General features: G+C 47.0%; 1 pseudogene; it reads left to right on the forward strand.

The window, feature by feature from the left end:
• Positions 1-1065: 1065 nt before the first annotated feature.
• LOC108384578 (procathepsin L-like) lies at positions 1066-4879 on the forward strand (annotated as a pseudogene).
• Positions 4880-20644: the final 15765 nt, after the last annotated feature.

Consider the following 20644-nt stretch of genomic DNA (forward strand, 5'->3'; position numbering starts at 1 on the left):
TTAATAGAAATTATTTTAAAGCCCACATGAACTTTGACACCATTTTATAAAAAGAATTCAAAATATACATATAAAAAGGCAATGTGGGAAGAGACATTGGTATTGATGATTATTTTTTCAACATGGATTTTTCTACAAAAAATTATGCTCCTCAAATCATTAACTATATAAATTTATATATGAATATATTTTCCTTCATTTAAAACGTTTTCATAAGCTGTCATTTAAATCCTGACATTCAATATAAATTATTAAAAAACCATTGAAATAGAACTCATTAAAGCAAATTACTTAAATTAAATCACAGGAAAAGCTCATTGGACCCTCTGGGAGATACAGTTATCCACCAGTGTTGGCAAATAAAGCAATTTCTAATTTTCGCCTTTTCTCCTTTTATTAAATCAAAATTTTACTTTAAAGTTGGTTTGGGAAAGGCTTGAGAGGGATGAAGACTCCCTGACTGGGGAGACAGGAAAGGAGCATCACAAATGCCGCCCCTGCCCTGACGTCACCCAGCCCGGCCCCTTTCCTTCCCAGGATGTGATCCTTGTCATGGACCGACTATTGGGGGTGCCACCCCACCCCACATTCTTCCACAACCCGCCGCGCCCCATCCTGAAACTGTGAGAGCACCTCGGTCAAGGGCTCCGTATTCCTCCCGCGCCCGCCTTCGCTGAGGACGAGCAGGAACCACTAGACTGCATGAGGCCGGCCTCAGCGCTCCGCGGGGTAACCCAGAGCTCAGGGCCTGGAGGACGCGGCGTGACGCTGAAAACCCACCGGCTCTCGCTGTGAGCGTCTCCGTGAACCGCCATCCAGCGCGCGAATCGGCGAATTGGTGCTTCCGCGTCCCCAGGGAGGCGCGGGACCCTCCTCAGCGCTGGCCTCCCGGGGTCCACTGAGGCAGGCCTGACCATCCCTGTAACAAGAAGGGACTCAGCCTGGACACCAGGTCCCCACACTTGCACGGGACCCATCGCCCGAGAGCGCGCCCAGAGACGGCTCAGCCAATCGAGGCGCAGTCCGGTGGTGGGGCGGGGCCGGAGGATGAATCCCTGGCCCTAAATGGAGGCCCCCAGACCTCATCTTCAGAGACCCCGGGCCCACACCTGCCAGCTGGCCCTGCACACCTGCACCCGCCACAGAGGACTGGCCCTCGCCCTGGCGTGGCACGACCACCGGCCGTGGTTGGCGAAGGTCGGGAGCCCAGGAAGCTTCTTCCATGATCCCAACGGCGCCCCACTCAGACACTTAAGCCCCGTACCCACAGCTAGGGGGCCTGCCGCTCCCTGCGCCTGGGGCATAAGCATCTGGAATCCGAGGACGGGTCGGGAGGAGGGAGCGGGCAGCACGGCCCTGCAGGTCCCACATCCCCACCGCCTCCCCAGCCCAGTGTAAATACTTGGGAGGATGCATTAAATGTTTTTACACCACTTTAGTGGCTCTAATGTCTCAGAAGGAAGTAGGGTGGCCTGTTAAAAGGATCACTCTAATCTGATACTCATTTCTTTTTTCTGTCCTAGCTTTTTGAAACATGCTTCCTTCACTCATGCTGACTGCCCTGTGCTTTGGAATTAGTCTCAGCTGCGCTTCATGTTGTGTTGGTTTGACTGCACTGTGGTCCCAGTGGACAGCAACACACGGGAAACTATTTAGCAAAGTTGGTAACATCTGAAACTCTCCAGAGGGACCCCGCAGAAAATGGTCGGTGCTGGTGGGAATTTAGAGTGCAGAGTAACTTCTTGAGGCCGGTCTCACCAAGGCTATAATCACAGCTTGCTGAGCACAACATGGGGGGGCCATCCCTGTGGTGTGGACCCTGGAGATAGCTCCCTGAAGTACAGCCCATCCTGGCCTTGGTTTCTCTTCCTCTCTGCCTTCAAATACAGGTGGTATTGGTGAGTTGGTTTTAAATAGCAATAAACATGATGGGTGACTTCATTTACCTCTAGGATGAAGAAGTAGGGAGGAGGGCAGTGTGGGAGAAGAATGTGAAAATGATTGACAAGCACAATCAAGAATACAACCTAGGAAATCACAGCTTCACAATGGCAATGAATGCCTTTGGAGACTTGCTGAGTGTGGCACTGGTTGCTGAGCTGTGGGTGGTGCTTCCTCTCCTAAGTACTTTAACATGAAATCTCTTGCGTTTCTCACACTGTTTTCCTTTCCCCTGAAGACCAATGAAGAACTCAGGCAGGTGATGAATGGCTTTCAAAAGCAGAAGTACAGGAAGGAGAAAGTGTTCCAAGAACATCCCCTTGCAGAGATCCCCCCATCTGTGGACTGGAGAGAGAAAGGCTATGTAACTCCTGTGAAGAACCAGGTAGGACAGTACTGAGCAGATCTCTGTCCGATAATTAAGTCAAATAGGAAATGGCATCCTTGCCTTGGTGCACTGTGGAACAGTATGCAGTTCACTAAATTTTTGAAAAGAGCTTTCTTATAAAAGGGCTGTTGTGAAAGTCTTGCTATTTGTTTTGTAGACTGAGAACATTTTCATTTTGTTTGCAGGGTTGCTGTGGTTCTTGTCGGGCTTTTAGTGCAACTGGTGCCCTTGAAGGACAGATGTTCTGGAAAGCTGACAAACTTGTTTCAGTGAGCAGAACTTGGTAGACTGCTCTGGACCTCAAGGCAACAGTGGCCTTGGAGGTGGCCTAGCGAATGACGCCTTCCAGTATCTTCTTGACAATGGAGGCTTGGACTCAGAGCAATCCTATCCATATCATGGAAAGGTAAACTGAGCTCCTTATCCTTTTATCAAAGCTGAACATTTTCAGAGACAACAGCTATCATATTTAAAATTCACATTTTAGACTGAAGATTCTTTATCTTCTGTCAGAACTATTTTTAAAATGGGTTGGTATTATAACTTTGTTTACATGGTTGCTATATAGCTGTCCCTATTTTTGTGCTATGTGGTGATATACATAGCTTTCTATATACTGTAACAAATTTCTCCAGAGTGAAACATTTCTCATGTATACAGCAGGCTATAAATAAGCATCTCATTGAATAGACACCAGGTAATTTTTAAATTTTAAAACAACTAATAGCATTTCACCTCCTGGGATACTTCATAAGAAACATGACTTGGAAATTATTAAGCTGCAGATTGTCTTGCCCTCTTGTTCCCTGGGATTTGTTCAATAATCAAATTTCTTCCGCTTTATCTTGAAAGGATGAGCCCTGCAAATACCTGAGTATTCTGCTGCCAATGTGACCAGATACTATAGAATCCCTGCCCAGGAGAAGGACCTCGGTGTCACAGTGGCAAATGTGGGGCCCATTTCTGTTGCTATAGATGCAAGCCAGGATGCATTCCAGTTCTACAAAGAAGGTAAATATTTTTCTGTGTAGAAATTTAGGCAGAAAACCTGGAAAACCACCATGACATACAGTAAGATTGACTCTTCGGTATGTGGAATTCAAGCTAGAATTTTTGGGAGTGTGGATTTAACAGTTGCTCTTTCTGTACAGTAATATGTGTGACTGATGTTTTCAGTGCCATTACTTGGATCATATCCCCATGATTTAAGCACTTCAAAAATATATTTAATTGGTTACATAATTCAACTGATATAGCTGAATTTACTTTTTCCCCAGTTGTGAGAACTTTAAAATTTTCCAGGGAATTTTACTCCTGCAATTAAAACTGGAGAGAACCCCTTGGCTCAAGTAATACTGTGTTCAGTGCTGATACCTTAGGCTTACATCTGCATATAGAATGGCACTTTCATAAGTGGTCTTTTAGGTTCTTTGATAAGTTGTCTGCAGAAGAGATTGTGTTGATTTCTATTTTTGCAACCACTACATGAGAGCCTAAATCCCTAGCCTAGACTTTGAAATCTTGTATTTAAATCATACAAGATGTCCCTTAACAGAATTTTGAAATGCCTTCTCCACTGTGATTGATAGCCAAGTGTGACTTGGAGGTCCTCCCCACAGCACTGAATTTTTCTTTCCCAGGCATTTATTATGATGCAACGTGCAGCAGCAAAGACCAGGATCACGAAGTTCTGGTGGTTGGCTACAGATTTGAAGGAACAGAATCAGTTGATAATAAATATTGGATGGTCAAGAACAGGTATAAAATTCCCCAAATTCTCTTATTGGAAATTGTAAAGGGAACCCTTTTTGGAATCAATGTTAGATACAAGTACTCAAATCTTCAAGCAAACTTCTAAAGTTCCAGAAATCTTTACCCTCCTTAGGGTAGACCCAGACATGTTAATGATTGATTATAACATTGAGTTATGATTCTCAAGCTTGCTAGTGTATTGATGCAGTTTTGTTACCATTGCATTTTCTAAATTTGAAAATTTTCATAATTCTGAAGCATATCTGGTCCCAAGAGTTTTCTTTCCCTGCCTCTCATTTTGCAGTTCTGTGATAGGTTTTGTTGATAGAAGTTATGTGCAGGTTTAAAACTCAACCGTAAACAGGAATGACTGATTCCTTCTAAATCTGTTTTGGACTCTGGTGAACTGCTAAGTCTCAGGTGTTACTGATATTAAAGATAAGCTATTTTATTCTTTGTAATAAAAGGAAACCCCTCTCTTCTTTTGGAAGAGAAGGGTCCAGGCTGGGGTATGAATGGCTACATAAAGATGGCCAGGGACTGGAACAACCACTGTGGAATTGCCTCCTGGGCCAGCTCCTGTTGTGTGAGATGATGGTCATAATGAAGGACTTGGTTGAGAAAAGAGTATCCTTGGCGGGAATTTCATATTAAAACTGACCAGACCTTATTGTGTAGAATAAAAAAATCACTTGAATCATTGAAGATCCAAGTTGTGATTTAAATTCCATGACATTTTATCCTGGAAAATCTGACCACTCTCTAATTACTGCTGTAAACCGATGTGTATGATAAACTTACCTAGTAATTCTTAAATGTTCATGTTTTAAAAGGACTCATAAGTCTTTAAATTTTAAAATAAAAACAATTTCAAAGTAGAGGTGGTGTTTATGCTTTTAATAAATTAACTTTTTGATGAATCAAAAATGGATTGAGCTCTAAACCCATAACTAAATGTGCAGAGGTCCATTAGGAGAATGGCTGTGTCACCTTTCCCACTTCTGCCTGTAATGTGTAGATCCTGTGTCAGCTGTCCAGTGGCAGAGTCTGAACAACCATTGAACGGAGCAAAATATGGGAGACTATGTATAAAGACAAAGATAAATTATTTTAATGAGAGTAAAAGTCACAATTTAGAAAGTGCATATATGCAAAGGAGCCTTAAATCATGATCATTTGGCCCAACCTGGCTACAACTCAGCCTAGTTATAGAACTAACAAAATGGATCCAGTTTCTGGCACATGTTCCTCAATTAACAGTGAAGACCATGTGGTCACTTTGCAGACAAGGAAGGACCTGACGTAGTGAGTTGCCAAGAGTGCCTCTGCTGGGTCCACACTAGATGTGAGGCTGATCTTCAAAATAGAGCCGTTGCCTGAGTGAAATGTGCGATACCATCCAAGTAATAGTCTGAGGCTGAGTGTATACCCAGCTACCTAAACTCTCTGCTTATTAGAAAAAAAAGAAAGAAACGCTCCCTACATTCTGCAGGCTAAACAAGTCTATACTTTGTTTTCTGTGTGTTACAATTCTCATGCCCACAGTCATGTAGGTATAAAGAGTAGGTGGAAGTATGTAGTTACTGGAGCCCATAAGTCTTATGAGGCCATGAGATGGAGGACACCTGGGGCCTCACCCACAGGCCCCCAGGAGCCTCTGGTTGAGTCTCTCTCTGCTGGACCTTCAAGGTGACCTGCACTTGTAGGTGCTCAAATTTTTCTTTTTGACTTAACATGAAGAGTGTTATGATTGGAGTGGAATTATGAGGTTCTGTGACAGGCCTGTCAGGTGTGGCCACAGGAAGATTTGGGAGCCTCTCAGCTGAACCCCGTCTGCTGGTTGGGCCATGGATTGAAACAGATGTAAGTAATTGAGGTATCAGCCACTGTTCTGCAGCTCCTGCTGCTCTGTGGAAGAGACCTTCCCAACCTCAAACAGGAGCTGGTGCTGTGGAGAGTGGGAGGTACTGAGAACAGCAGAGAGTCTGCCTCCTAGTTGCTGAAGCCCATCTGCCCAAAGCACAAGGGAAACTGGTGAAAGGTCCCACTGTCCCCAAGTGGGGCCAGACCTGCACAGTGGACTTTGAGGGAATGCTTGGAAATGGAAACAATGGCTGTGTTCCTCCTGAGACAGATGCAGGCACTTAAACTGGGAAGCCATCAGGAGGGAGTGAGAAGCTGTCTTGCCAATGGGTTTCAGCCCTGGGCAAGTTTGCTATAGATTCAGTGTGACCAAAGAAAATGACAGCAAAACGTTCTTGGGGTGAAAGGGTTATACCCAACTTTATTCTCACAGTGGCAGGTCAGTCACTAGAATCCCATCCACTCAGAGCTAATCTGCAGGCAGCAAGCTGGTCTCTGCCTCTGGGCCCCTCTGTCTGCAGAGCTGTCCTCTGGGCTTCTCTGCACAGCCATCCTACACAGCCATCCTCTGAGCCTCTCTGCCTGCACAGCTGTCCCACACAGTCATCCCACACAGCTGTCCTCTGGGCCTCTCTGCACTGGGATGACTGCCTTTGTTAGAAAACATGCATTTCATAGAGTGATTAAAAAATGAACCCTTCTCACCAGCCTGCCAGTTTAAGTATGTTAGTTGAGCATTAGGACTGTGTCATATCCTGGAAACATGGATAGTAGTGTCATTTGCACTCATGACTACATTTTAAGGAATAATAACAAGTATAATTTTGCCAGATGATACAATAGCAATATTATCAGGAATTTGTCTTATTCATGAAAAATCCTCACAATTGTTCACTTGTTACAAAATAAACCCCACAAGTCTGATGCCAGGTGTTCTGAGCTGAACAACGTGATAGTCGCATAGCCTCCAGGAGGCCAGTGTGAGTCCAGATGCTTCTTTCCTAGTTCATTTCATTCTTAGAGTCCATTTGCTGTGCATCTTTTTTAAGCTTCCCAAGTAAACAATTTTATATTAGTAACTAATATAATAAATATGTCTCAGGCCTTGTCCCCAACAAAATGAAAAATGTGGCAGTGTTACCATTTGGTGGGATAACTAAAACTGGACAAGTAAGATACTTTTTCTCATTGGCAACTGAGTGCTTTAGTTGTGTTTAAAAGTTGTGCTTTGCAATTGAACGAAGACCTGTGGAACAATTCATTTTGCAAATCTACACGTGGAATCTGCAGTTTTGTTCAGATGCAATGACATTACAGAAGAACAGAAATTCCCAATCTGTTCTTCCAAGCCGAGAGCTGTGCTGAGGGTCATGCTGACATTGGAGCATCTCAGGGATCTGCAGTTTGCTGGGGAGGTTCCTACTTCTAAAGCAGGTCTTGGCAGTGGGTCCCAAAGAATGGACGCAATTCTCTGTGAGAACCGTGTGCTGAGATTCTGTGGGATAGTGCGAGGTCTCCATGCTCCACCCCTGGATGAGGATTCTGTGATGCCACATGAGGTCTCTGGGGTTGCTCTCTGGATGAGGTCTAAGTGAAGGCCTTCTGAGAAGGCTTTGAGAGGTTTGCTGACAGATCTCTCTTGGAAATCTCTGGAAAATCTGCGTGAGGTTTCTGTCTAAGGGTCCATGATGCACCATGAGGGCCCTGTGTGAGCTTTAAGGTCTCTGGGAGACACGTGGCCTCTGTGGAATGTGTCTGTGTGAGAGGTCTCTGTAGAGAACTGTCTCTGAGTGGTCTGTGTGGTTCCTGGGTGCATCCCACCTCTCCACTGCTGGTCGACCTGCATGGTGTGTGAGCCTGAGCAGAGAGGGCAGATGGGCTTCGCCTTCCTGTTGCTGCTCTGTCACCATTGCCATCTGTGGCACAGCTCCCTCCTGGGTGCATGAGCAGTGCGCTCACATTCCGGAATTCACCTGGGGGTGCCGCTGAGAGGGGTCCGCAGCCCGTAGGCTCAGGGTCCCTGCTCTGTGACCCTCTGCTGAGCTCCCCACCAGGGGTGCTTGGCCCTGGGCCTCAAACCGCCCTCCTCCCACTGCATATCTGGGCTGGGCTCTCACTGCTGGGGTCCCCTGGAGGCTGCTCAGAAATCGGAGCCTGTAGTCAGTTCCTGGCTCCTTGGAGACACTAAGGCTGGAGCAGCCTGGGCCCCCTCGGCCTCTCCCCACCTGCTCCCAGAACCACATGTTGGGGTCCAGACAGGCCTGCAGGATGGGGCCCACTCTTGCTGTCATCTGGACCAGGCATCCCTGGAGCAGGTCTCAACCCTGGGAACACCTGGGAGCAGCCTGGCCCCCTGGGCACCCCCTGGGTGGCACAAAGCACAGGACCCATGCAGAGCAACTGCTCCGCATCCCGCTGCTTTCCCATACGGTGAGGCCAGAGAGGGAAGCTGCGCTGGAGGCAGAGAGCAGAGGGCCCCTCTTGGACTGCACCCCCAACACACCCCATTTTGGTCAGGTCACTTCTGCCTCCTGCCCCCACCCTACCATGTGATAAATCCCATCTGATGGCTTGTCCTGCTGGAATTAGCAAGGACTGGGAGCTAACTGTAGGCTGGTCTCCCAGCTCCCAGCTCTGTAAGTCCCCACCTTTCCCTTGGGAGGAGCCCCTGGGCTGTGTGTTTAGTGAGGGTCACAGACAAGGATCCCATCCTAAGTTCCTCAGTCCTGGGTCCCCCACCTATGTGTAACTCATCTTTTCTAGAATCGAGAGATTTCAGGGGGTCATGGGCAAGCTTAGAATACATTGTGAAGGGATTAACATGCTCTGATTTGCTTTCCTCCTAGAAGTTTGTCCCTCTGCCTTTGACCTAATGGTGGCCTCACCAGGCCTGTGATCTCAGAGCTAGAGCAGGTTTGAGAACCCAGGGTGGGGCCAGGATGAGCCACTGAGCTCTTAACTTTCCTTCCCTCTAGGTCAGCAGATGGCAGTGGGACCCCAGGGGGTTCCGTGTTCTCTGCACATTCATGGGCACCTCCTTCCTCGAATCCAACCTTTTCAAATCTTCTCTCCGAGAGATTCACAGTGTACAGCTGTCAGATAATCACTACACGCTGTAGCTCTGGGGGGAAGCAGTGTTCCTGGTCACCTCTCCACCCTCCCCTTTCCAGAGAAACTCTGCAGATGGATCCCTGGCTGCTGACAGGTGCCAGACCAATTACACAACAGGAGGAGAAAACAGCCTCTCTCCACGCCTTGCCCGAGTCTGCGAGAAGCTGCAGCAGTGCATGTAAAGAGACCAAGGCCAGGTGAGGGATTCTTGAAATATTGCAATTTTACCCCACACACACTCAAGCCCCCCTGTCTAATTCATTCCAGAACTCCTTCTCTAGGACCAACAGGGGAAGGTAGTTGACCCCTGAGCACGGCCGTTCGTTCATTTGGGACAGGGGTGACCACGGCCCTGCAGCCTTCCTGATGTTCCACCCACCACCCCCCGCCGTGCACCAGCTGCCGGTGCCATCCTGGCTGATGCTGCTCTACAGTGTGGGAAAGACAGAGGTGGGGGTGGGTGCACATCCATTTCACTAAGGCTACACCAGGTCTGTTCACAGGGCTGCTCCCAATCCAGCCTCCATAAGAGAGAAAAGGGGCACTGGAGGGCAGGTGTCATCTGTTCCCCACCAAGAGATCCAGGAGCAAGATTTCTCCTGCTTCTGACCTCAGGACCCAGCACCCCGTCCCAGACATCCACTCTCGTGGCTCTAATACTTCCCAGAGCCTGAGAGGAATGCCCAGCTTTGTAATGCCTCTGCACACCTGCCCTCCACAGCTGCCTGGAGTTCAAAGTGGCATGGAAGCAGAAGAAATGCAGTGAAATAGACCCTGGAGGCTGGTGTGACCTTCAAAGGTTAGTTTCCTAATTTTCAATTTTTTGTTGTTTGTGTATTGACAGTGCTATGAAAACAGGTGCAAGGAAGAGATCTGGGTAAGGGGCGGTCCTGCAGTGCCCCACATCCCTCCCTCCCCGCCCTCCCTTCTGGAAGCCAAAGGGCATCATGAGCACAGGACACACAGAAGCCAATACACTACCTTTTTATGAGGGAAAAAACATGTTTATTGGGGAGTATTAAATATGTTGGATGTGCTAATGAGAAAAAGTTTGAATTTTTTCTTGGAGACATGAATGAGGAAAGGTTAGAGCACTTTGTGGTTATCCAGACTAGACACTTCTCTGAAGAAGATAGTGCCATGGGCAGTGTGGCTGTTGGCCTGGGATGCGTGGCATGGCTGGTCCTGGCAGAGACTGACTGGAGAAGACACAATCTACTTGTGGGACAAGGTTGAAGAGCTCCACAGATCCAGCTGCTCATTGTTGACTCTGACACTTTTCAAGGACTCTTGGTGTCTGACTTGCCTTTCCTTGACAGAACAAATCTGGCCCTGCTGGGTGGCTTGGTGACCGCAGGGTATATGACTCATTTTCCCTGGCTCTGGGGAACCAGGATGCCCATGGGAGTGGTAACACCCAGGTACTGGGGCTTTGAATTCTTGTTGATGTTTATTTAACTTTGTGGTGTGAAGTCCTCAGAGAACTGCCACTTTCTCCTCTAGAATCTGTCCGACCGCTCTCATTAGTGCCTGAGCCTCAGGATCCGCGTTCTCCAAAACTGATCTACTTGTGAATGATCCCTGGATCTGGGGGGTGGCTGATGAGAGTTTAGATTTTGGCTGTTCAGTTTTTTTATGGGGTAGCATCCTCTGAAAGAAGAGCTTCAACCTTTCTCCAAAGGAGCTTTCTGGAGGCCTCTGTGTCTCCTCTGGTGGGCACTGGAGGCATCTGTTCCCAGCAGAGTGTACTGCTCCCCAGGCCTGGACAGGCTGGCTCATATTCACAGCCTGACATGGGCCCAGTGCTCCAGACCCCTCTTCGTGCTCTCCCGTAGGCCCTCTCTGGGGACGGCACTGGGCACCTGAGAAGCCAAGTTGTCTTGGGTAAGTGGCATGTGTGTGGGACAATCTTGAGGATGGTTCTCCGAATGTACCTTCACTTTGGGCTTAACCTCACAAACAGCCTCTGTGTTGGGATACGGTTCTCCTGAGTACAGGAAAACAGACTTTCTGTGGAGTGGGGGACTTTCACTGGTCCCTGGAGCTTCTGAAATCCCTGTATGCACATTTAAGGTTTGAGATTTTGTTTTCAAGATGACTCCAGACTGCGGCTGAAGAGCTGGAACTCCTTGGCCTCCCTAGCCTCTTTGGCCCTCAAGACTGGGATCTTGAGTTCACCCCCAGCGTCGTTACCTTACCGCAGGGGTCTTGTGAGGCCCGACCCCCACTGTCCTTTCTCAGAGAATCCTTGGCCATTGCTGAACAGGAACTCAGTTCCAGGCTGTGCCTCCGGGTCTGCTCCGTAGTCCCATTATGCCAATTTCTGCCCATGACGTTGAGTGTGGGGTGCTCAAAAGGTGGCCTGCCCTCCTGTCCAGTCGGACAGGATTTGGGGTGCCTATGGTCCTTACCCAATGGGATCCCTCCCCAGACCTTTCCCACACACACCTGTGAGGGGGCGAGGGGAGGCCTCACCATGGTGGAAACTGATTCCTCTGTTTTCACCATCTCTCCCAGAAAGGCCTGAAGAGGTTTTCCTACAAAGTCAGTAAACTTGACTATCATGGGGATGCCAGGCACACAGGTGCCTGGTGGCGGTGGTGGTGGTAAGGTCGATTGCAGAATGGGCAAGGGTTGAGTCTTATTCAGTTCAAAAATAGTTATGGCCTTAAGGACCTTAAGGAGTACACATCACCAGTCCTTCACCCAGAGCCTTATGGTACATGCTTCCAGCAGCTCTCGAGTGTCCAGCTCAAGGAAGGGAGTGCCATGGCAGGTGGCAGGTGTTTACACGGGGTTCCCAGCACTTTAAGAATCCTTGATTCCTGGTTTTGGAGTGAGTGTCCTACTTGGGAAAAGCACACCTGACAGCAAGCCAGGATGCGTGCATAGTCACAGAGCTTAGATCTTCACCCGTCTTCCCCAGCGTCCTTCTCACGTGGCTTTTCAGGATGTTTTCTACACTCGTCTAATTCCCCTGGTAAATCACTTCCTAAGTCACTCCTCGGTTGCCTCAAGTCACTTTCTGACTCTTCTGAGCTCACCCCTTGCAACCTCATTAGGGGGCTTTCTGAGCCACTGGAGAGATCTTCCGGGACACGCCCCATGAAGCCCGTTGGGCCCGTGGCCAGGTCTTGCCTGAGCCGCTGTCCTGCCTTCTGGGCATCCTTGCTGCTTTCACCTGTGTATGTGATGGGCCATGAGGGTCCGTGCTTGCGCTGTGCCTGACCTGTGCCTGGTAACTCGCCCTGGAGCCGCTTTAGTTGCAGAGTCCCCTGGATCTTGCCAGGCAGCTCCCTCCAGTGGTGAATGAATCACTCTTGGAGGTGCTGCTCCAGTTTCTTCCAGATCTCAGGACTGGTGGATAAATTCTCAGGATGCATAGCAGCTACCCTGCTATCCTCAGGATGGGTGGAAGTAGGGACACTGCAGACTTCCCGAGGCCTTTTGACTCCAGAGGATAGAGCCTGCTGACTTTCTAGTAGCTTCTGCAACGTGGGCCATTCTGGGTGTCGAATCTCAGTCCAGATAAGAGATTGTGGCTTATCTGGAAAGTAGAACAAGGTACTTGACAGGTCCTAAATTGGTGTGGACAGGGTGGTAGGTTTGGGAGAGGGGATTGGAGATAAGCTGGGATACGGACATGAACCAGAACTGGTGGCTCAAATTGAAGTGTGTTTGGAATCAAGGGTTGACATTGGAACTCCAGTTGGGACAGAGGCTGGTATTGGAAAGACAGTGGAGAAATTTTAGCCTGCATTTGAACTGGGTAACAATTTGAGATTACATTGAATAAAAAAGGTGGAGACTGTAGTGCTGAATGGCTCTCAGAGACGCAGGCAGTGGCCCCAAGGGATTTGCTATGTAGGGCAGGGAGACCCCAGAAAAGCTGGTTATATGTCTGATGTAGGTGGTCCTCCAAGACTTTGGGGTCTGAGAGCTGCTGAGGGCCAGGAAGCTGTTCTGGTTGGCCTTTTGTGCTGCAGGAGAGTTGGAGGGGGGGTGTCCTGCTCAGCACCCAGTGGTTTCAATGTGCTTCCCAAAGAATTCAGGTGGTAGGCTGAGCCCATTTGTTTTGGATGTGGTATGTCTTTTTCTTTCTCCTTACAAACCTTGATCTTGACTCTCTTTGTAATTTCTGTTTCCAGGAGATTCTGGTCATCAAAGCTTAACAAAGAGTGGGTACCAGCCACTACCTGTTTGCCTTGGTCTCCCTAGAATGAGGCCACTGGCTGGGACCCACCCTGTGAGGAGGTGGGGAGGCTCCAGGCTTTGGCGGCTGCATCCCACCAGGACAGGGCCGAAACAGGGTGACCAAGGCCTGAGGTGGCTGAGGCAGGAGAAGCTGCCCGAGGGGTGTGTGGGGACAACCCCTGTGGGACAGTGCCCAGTGGGAGTGCCATTCAATCCCACTGAGGAAGAGTCAGAGTGCAGTCTGGTGGTAGGGGGGCAGGGGAGGCTGTCAGAGATGGAGGGTGGGATTCTAAATCAGAGGGACATGGGGGTGGAGGGGAAGAAGCAAGGGGCTGGGGTGAAAGGCTGTCCAGGGGAAGGAAGAACTCTGGTGGTTGAGAGGCACTCAGGGAGGAGTATGGATGAACAGAACATGCGGAGGCCGGTGGGCCTGGTGAAGCAGTAGAGGCCAGGGGCAGAGGTTGCTACAGCAGGGGGGTCTGGGAAGCTAAAGGGGACATGACAGGAGGAACATTGTCTACAAGATCCATGCATGGTGATGGGCTCCAGTAGTCTGTGCTTTGCATACCTCACCAGGGGGGATCTTGACGTGACCGACGATCTCCACTATTGTCCAAGATCCTGCACAGGTGGCTGAGGAAGACAGGAGGAACAAGCTGCAGCTAGGAGCAGACGGGGCCAGGAGGGCCAAGGCAGGCAGCCAGGGGTGGGCATCTGGGGCCCCTGGCCCTCCACAGCCCCACACTGACTTCATGGTCCTCCGTGTCCCACACCCCAGGACTGTACCCACCCCTGACCCACGGCTGCCCCTCCCAAGTCAGCCCCAGGCTGCTGCAGCCATGGAGTCTCGTTACAGCCTCTGGGAGGAAGGACCGGAGAGAGAAGGGTGAGCTTCACTACCTTTCTAGATGTGACATCAGTCGGCTTGCCACCTCTAGTTATCGCAGGCAACATCTGTAACCTGGAAAGTGGAAGACACGATCATGGTAGTGAGAGCAGGAACCTAGGGGTCTTATAGGAGCCTGAGTGACATGTCACTTTGTGGGAGATACTGGGGAGCTTAGAGTCTGGAGCCCAAGCCTCAGTGTCCAAGGCCGCAGGATCCCTGATGGCGACGGCAAGGCTCATGACGGGGAACGCTTTGTCATTTGCCAAGTGCTTCTACATCCGTTACCCTCTGTGGCCCTCACAGCCACCCTCATAACCACCCTTTGCTGGGGACAGTGCAAGGGCCACCTTAAAGAGGCTCCTGAGGGAAGTCTACCACATTGTCTGCACGTGGACCTAGAGTCCCCCCTCCCGATCCGGGTAGTCTTGGTCCACTCCAGCCCACCCCGTCCGTGCTGGGTGACACCCACTTCCAGCCCCTCGCAGCTTTGTTCCAGCACAGACTCTGGGGAGCCTCCAGGCTTGGATCTCCTGCCCAGCAGCCTCCCCACGGGCTCCCCCTCCTGAGGGACAGGCCCTGCCGCTGGCATCCTCAGGGGTGTCGTGGGGATAGGCCCTCGGGCGGGAGCGAGGGAGGCTGCCTCAGGGCGGCAGGGCCGGCAGGCAGGTGCTCACCTCTCAGAGCTGCACTTCTCCCTCCTGTTCTTCTCCCTTGGCTCCAGGTGATGCTGAGGGACTAAAAAACCAAAATCACAACAGATTGGGCCAAGTGTCACTCAACTCACTAGATCAGGTGCAGATCTCAAAGTCCATGAACATTACTGTCTACATTTAACTAATGGGCCTTGAGGTTTTCTTTCTTGTACTTTTATAAAGTAGATAAAAATATTTTCAGCTTTCCTTCCTTGAAGAATGTAAAGAAGGACTTCCTATGTGAGACCCACCCTGGCTTTCTTGCATCAGTGTATTTCTCTGCTCAAGAAACACACACGTGCTCAGACCCACAGGCCCCTCTGAGCTCTGTCAGGCCGCACTCTGTTTCCAGAGGCCTGGGCCCCACTGCAGCCCCTGCTCAGAGGCGCTGCGGGCTCAGCACTGCCCTCGGGTCAGCCTGGACGAAGCCTCGCCCTAGACCCCTGCCCTAGGAAGGCAGCCGATGGATCAGTGCTCAGGGGCCTGTCCTCTGGAAGGCTTTAAATTCTTAGGATCTCAGCCGCAGTCACTGGCCACTGGGTTTGGGATTTTGGCCTGGAGCCCTTTAGCCCACCTGGCTCCTGTCTGGGATCTTTGAATAGATCCTCCTGCCAGAAATTGTGCCCGGCCCGGCTTATGCCTAGAAGGAGTATCTTGTATTCTTTCCTGAAAAGAAATGTTCTCTTCTTTCCCATCCCAGGAGCCTCTACAGCTGACTCCAAAAAGTAGAAGTAATCATAGAAAAGAGAGAATCACATTCTATGGGGTCTGGTCCAAGGGCTCCTTACCTTTCTGATGTTTCTAGGTGGTGGTGAGGATGGATCACTTGGGAAGAAGGGGAGTACCAGGAGGAAGAGGCCCAGTTCACACAGGATGTCTACAGTGATGTCAATCACCCAGGAGGTGGAGCTGGAGCTCAGCCAGGTAGCCAGAACGCTTTTCAGAGACAGAAGAGGACTCTCCATCATCTGAATCTTACTGCTGCCCTCAGGCAACTGACCTCTGGACATGTGCTTAGGCACAGAACAGCAGGCCCACATCACAGAGGGTGGCCTGGTCACAAAGGGCTCCTGAGGGCGGGGGAGGGGACAAAGGGAGGGGACAAAGGAGGAGCAGGCAGGACCACAGCCCCTCCCCCACCATCCAGTCCCACAGGGCTCTGCATTCTCCTGGGCCTTCTGGGTCCTTCTTTCCGATCCTATTCACCTTGTCAGAGACAATTTTTCCATTCATCCAGACATTATCTGGTTCCTGTTATCCTGTAGGGTCTTGACTAGAGGACCACCAATTTCACAGACCCTGAAATTCATAAGTTGACCCTGGAATTTTAGCTATTTCTGAAAGATTTTACTCAGGATTTCCTCTGTCCACCTTCCCCACATAATGTTTATGTCTGGTATAAACCAAGGCACAGAACTTAAGCTTATTTTACACTTATTTAGATTTGTGAATTTTGAATAGTGCTTTGTCCCATTTTCAGATGAACTGACACAAAAAATTTAAAAAATTATTCAAAATCCATAAATCTAAGTATGAAAGAATTATAAGTAGTTAATCCTTGAAATGATATTTTTGTAACTTTGTAGCATTTAAAATTATGGAGTTAATAAAGCTTTAAATTGTGTACTCTTGGGACTTGCTGTAACACACACACACACACACACACACACACACACTCATTTTTTCACAAACCAATCCAGTCTCTGATTTTGCTTTTTCCATCATCATGGCCCTTATTTCAAGGGGATATTTCCTGAGGCTGTACTTCTGGGTTATTTTGGATATGCTACATTTTCATGTATTTTTTTTTATTATACAATAAACATCACTAACATCAATCCTAATTTCCACCAACCTAATAGCATATTCCTAGGTTTATTTTTTTTCCTACTGGAATATTTCCTCTAAGAAAATTTTCAAACAGATCTCTGTGAGATAATACTTTGGAGGTCTTATTTTCTGAGAACATGTTTTCTTGTGTCCTCACGTTTAAAAGACCTTGGCTGAATGTAAAGGCTTAAAACTTGTTTCCTTTCAATTTTTTAACATGTTATTGCCTTGTATTCTTATCTCCAGTGTTGCTGTTGAAAACCCAGCTGTCTATCAAATCAATCTTTCTTTAAAGGATGATCTGATGTTTCATCATTTCGTCAGGATGTTACAAAACAAGAGTATAAATCATTTTACAACTATAAAGTCAACTAAATATCAATGCAGTACGGAAGGAATTAAAACCTTCTTGAGACATTTAAGTATACAGGAAAATTAAGTATCACACACTCTGAAAAAAAAAGAAAAAACAACAGTGACAGAGACAGGCATTAGATCCAAGTATAGTTTATACTTGGAACTTCCAAGGAATTAATGCTGACTGCTGGCAGCTGGCCTAGCAAGCTATCTGTCCAAAATTACTCTTTTGTCAAGGAGAATAAGAGGAATTAGGTTTTCTTGGTGATGTGATGAGAGATGTGTTACATTTCTTTTTAATAATTCAAAATAAAGGTAAATAAAACTGGAGAATAAGAAATAATGTACTTTCATGTACTAAATTTGAGGAAAACTACCGTATTTTTATGAATTTGAAATGATATCTATTGTAAGTTGCATCCCTTTCAGAAGTGTATTTTAGAATTGATAGTATGTTATTTAAAAATGACATGATTCCAAACAATTAATGGAAAGAAGATAATTATCTTCTTAATTCTTAGAACCTGGATTTTTTGAAAGCTTAGGTGTGTTCACACATGATTTGTTTTCATAAAACTTGAACCATACCACCTGCACCTGTGGTTAAAAAGCAAACAAGCAAACATGGTGTAGATTCATTTGAGATTCCATGATCAAAATCAACCTATCAACAAAGCATGGGAGACTATGGTAATCGCAAAAGAGAATACAAATTACATTAAGACTAAAAAAAAAATTTAGCCAAGGAAACAGGAAGATCTAATTGCTTTATTAAGTGATTCATGAACTGGGCACCATCCCATCTTGCAGAGGGGACCTCTGAGGAGTTGTACAAAACGGAAGGTTTTTATAGGAAGGACGATGGAATGTGAAGTTATTAACAAAAGAAAGGAGGGGTTTGTTTCAGGCGAGGACATCTTTTCGGTGGAAAAGGAATGGCAGGTTTTTATCATGCAGATCGCCTCATTAGCACTGGTCAGGAAATTTCAGATTGTTAAAAGGTGAATCCGTGAAGGAGGTTGAAACTGTAATTGTTTTGCTTTGCTGTTGTGATGTGGGTGGCAGATGACTTCATTTGGGGCTTTCTTGTTTTTAAACAATCCCGCTTGTGATCACACTCTCAGCCTGAGTAAGAGGTGTGTTTACAAAAAGCAAGGCCGAGATACACTGGGAGCAGGAACCCGCGGTGAGCGCGGCAGCGGGCCTGCGGGGCGGCTGCGGGGCCCTTGCTTCCCCTCCAGGCTTTGCCCTTCGTGCGCCCTCGCGCGCTCCCGCCGACTCCAGCTTTGACTGCGGGGAGACGCGGGTCGCGTTGCCGTAGAAACGCCGGAGCCCTGGCTGGCGCGGGGCAGCCGCCGCCGCCAACGCCGCTGGCAGCCCTAACGGCCCCCAGTCCTAAAGGGCCCCCAGCTGATAGCCAAGCCACCGAAGTGAAATGAAATCTCTTCTGAAGGCCATAAAAGAAAATTAAATCAAGGAAAAGACACTCTATGCTTCTGTAACGGATGAAGTTTTATTTTAAAGATACTACTTCTTTCTAAATCAATTCATAAATTTGTGTAGTCCATGAAAATATTGACAGGCTTTTTGGGGAGAAAGTTGAAAGAAATGATAAGTATATCTGGCAAAGTAATCCAGAACATTTGTGAAAATAAAGCCTAACAAGGAAAGAGAGTCACTACCAAATCTAATAACATATTCTAAACTAATAATATTAACATTTTCAGACTGAAGGAGAAATGCAAAAACTGACCAGTAACTCAGAGTCCACTTAGAGGCTTCTTCATATATGAGAATTTCAGTTATGGTAAATATGACACTTCAAGTCAGTATGGAAGAGGAACTATTTAGTAAGTATTAGGATAGCTGACTAGCTTCTTAAAAAAGAGTTATACAGAATCCCTACCTCATTCTTTACACCAAAATTACTTCAAGATGACTAAACATTTAAAAGTAAAGAAGCATAAGTAATTAAGAATAAGGCTGTCCAATAAAGTTCTCAGTGATGATTCAAATGCTTTTTATCACCACTATGCAGCAGTAGCCACTAACCACAAGTGGTTTTTGAGCTCTGGCTATGAGACTAGTGAAGATAAAAATTTGATTTTAATTAATTTACATGTAAATAGCCATATGTGGTCAGTAGCTATTGTACTGGACAGCACAGAAGAAAAGATGAGTGCATTAATTTATAGCTGAGTACACAAAACCCATTAAAAATAAAAGAATTAATCTGATGACATAAACTTTTGAACATTTCTATAGCATTAAAACCTGAAAGGATATACATATTTCTAACATGAGTAGGAGAGAAAAGGCTAGTGTCCTTTATTTACTAAGCTTATACAAGCAACAAGGAGATGAACACTACATAAATATTGGAAAGGAAAAAAATAGTCCATTTACAAAGACAAAAAGTATACCCTAAACAGCTGGAAGGTAAGAGAATCTTCCCAGAGAGTTTTATTTCATCTTTAAGGCCAGTGCATGTGCCTCCAGTAAACCCCTCAGTAACCCCCACAGGGAAAGGGGTAAAGTATGGTATACCAGACCCAAACAGGACCCACATCTGCCATGGTCCTATCACAGGACCACTCTCTTGCATGCATCCTACCTGATGGACAAGATCTGCCTATGTTGGTGTCACTAAAACACATGTCATACTGCCCTTAAGGTTAGTTTCCTCTAATGTCTGTGTGGATTGCACACACACCTATTTCCAGAGTCTAACAACTTGTTATCTGACAGATTATATATCCAGATTTTTAATTTATAATCCTTCACAATTTGGTCCACTTGAAACTGACCCAAAAAATGAAAACATGGGGATTTTCTTCTTGATTTTAAGAATAACAATTGAAACATGACAAATTACTCAATATGAACCTGCTCCCTTTGTTTCTTTGGGGTGAAAATATTATTTTTAGACAGTTCCTAGGTTTACATGAGCTGTATATTTTGACTCTGACACTTTCTCCCTGGTAGTTATACTTTTATCCATAATCTTGGAAATTGACATGGTATTGTAGATAGTCTTTTGGGAATTCCTGTTTTAGGAACCATGCACCATAGAGGGAAAGATCAGTTGCCTCATCTTAGTAGACTTAAAACCTCAGTCAGGGTGAAGATCTGTCTTTTAAACAAATACATGCTGATTCTGAATAACTCAGCCTCTATGGAAGGTGCACAGCCAGAATCTATAGCTCTGTCTCTCTTTGGTCGTGGGAGGAGGAGTTTACTATTACCAAGCCCAACAGAGAGCTCTGGCAGGTTAATTGCTACAACAGGACTGACTGGGACTTTGCTGGTGATAAATAGCAGCTAAAGGGAGTGAAGAGGATGAGCTGGGCCACTGTTAGTGCACAAGTATGTTCATGTGCTTCACGTTTCTCAGATATGAGAAATAAATGTTCACTGTTCATTTTCTGTCTAGACAATACAAATAGCCTCTGGCTAAACATGGCGACTGCAACATAGTGACTTTTAAAAAAGCAAGAAGAGGAAATTTGGCAATTAACATTATTAGAAACATTCCTTCCTGAAAGTGCTGAAAATCAGTTTCAATATGTTTTGCCTTTTAAGGAACTAGCAGAGAGATAAATCAGCTATGTTTGAGGAATACTTGCC

This window comes from Manis javanica, chromosome 2 (genome assembly GCF_040802235.1).
Source record: "Manis javanica isolate MJ-LG chromosome 2, MJ_LKY, whole genome shotgun sequence".
NCBI classification, from domain to species: Eukaryota; Metazoa; Chordata; class Mammalia; order Pholidota; family Manidae; genus Manis; species Manis javanica.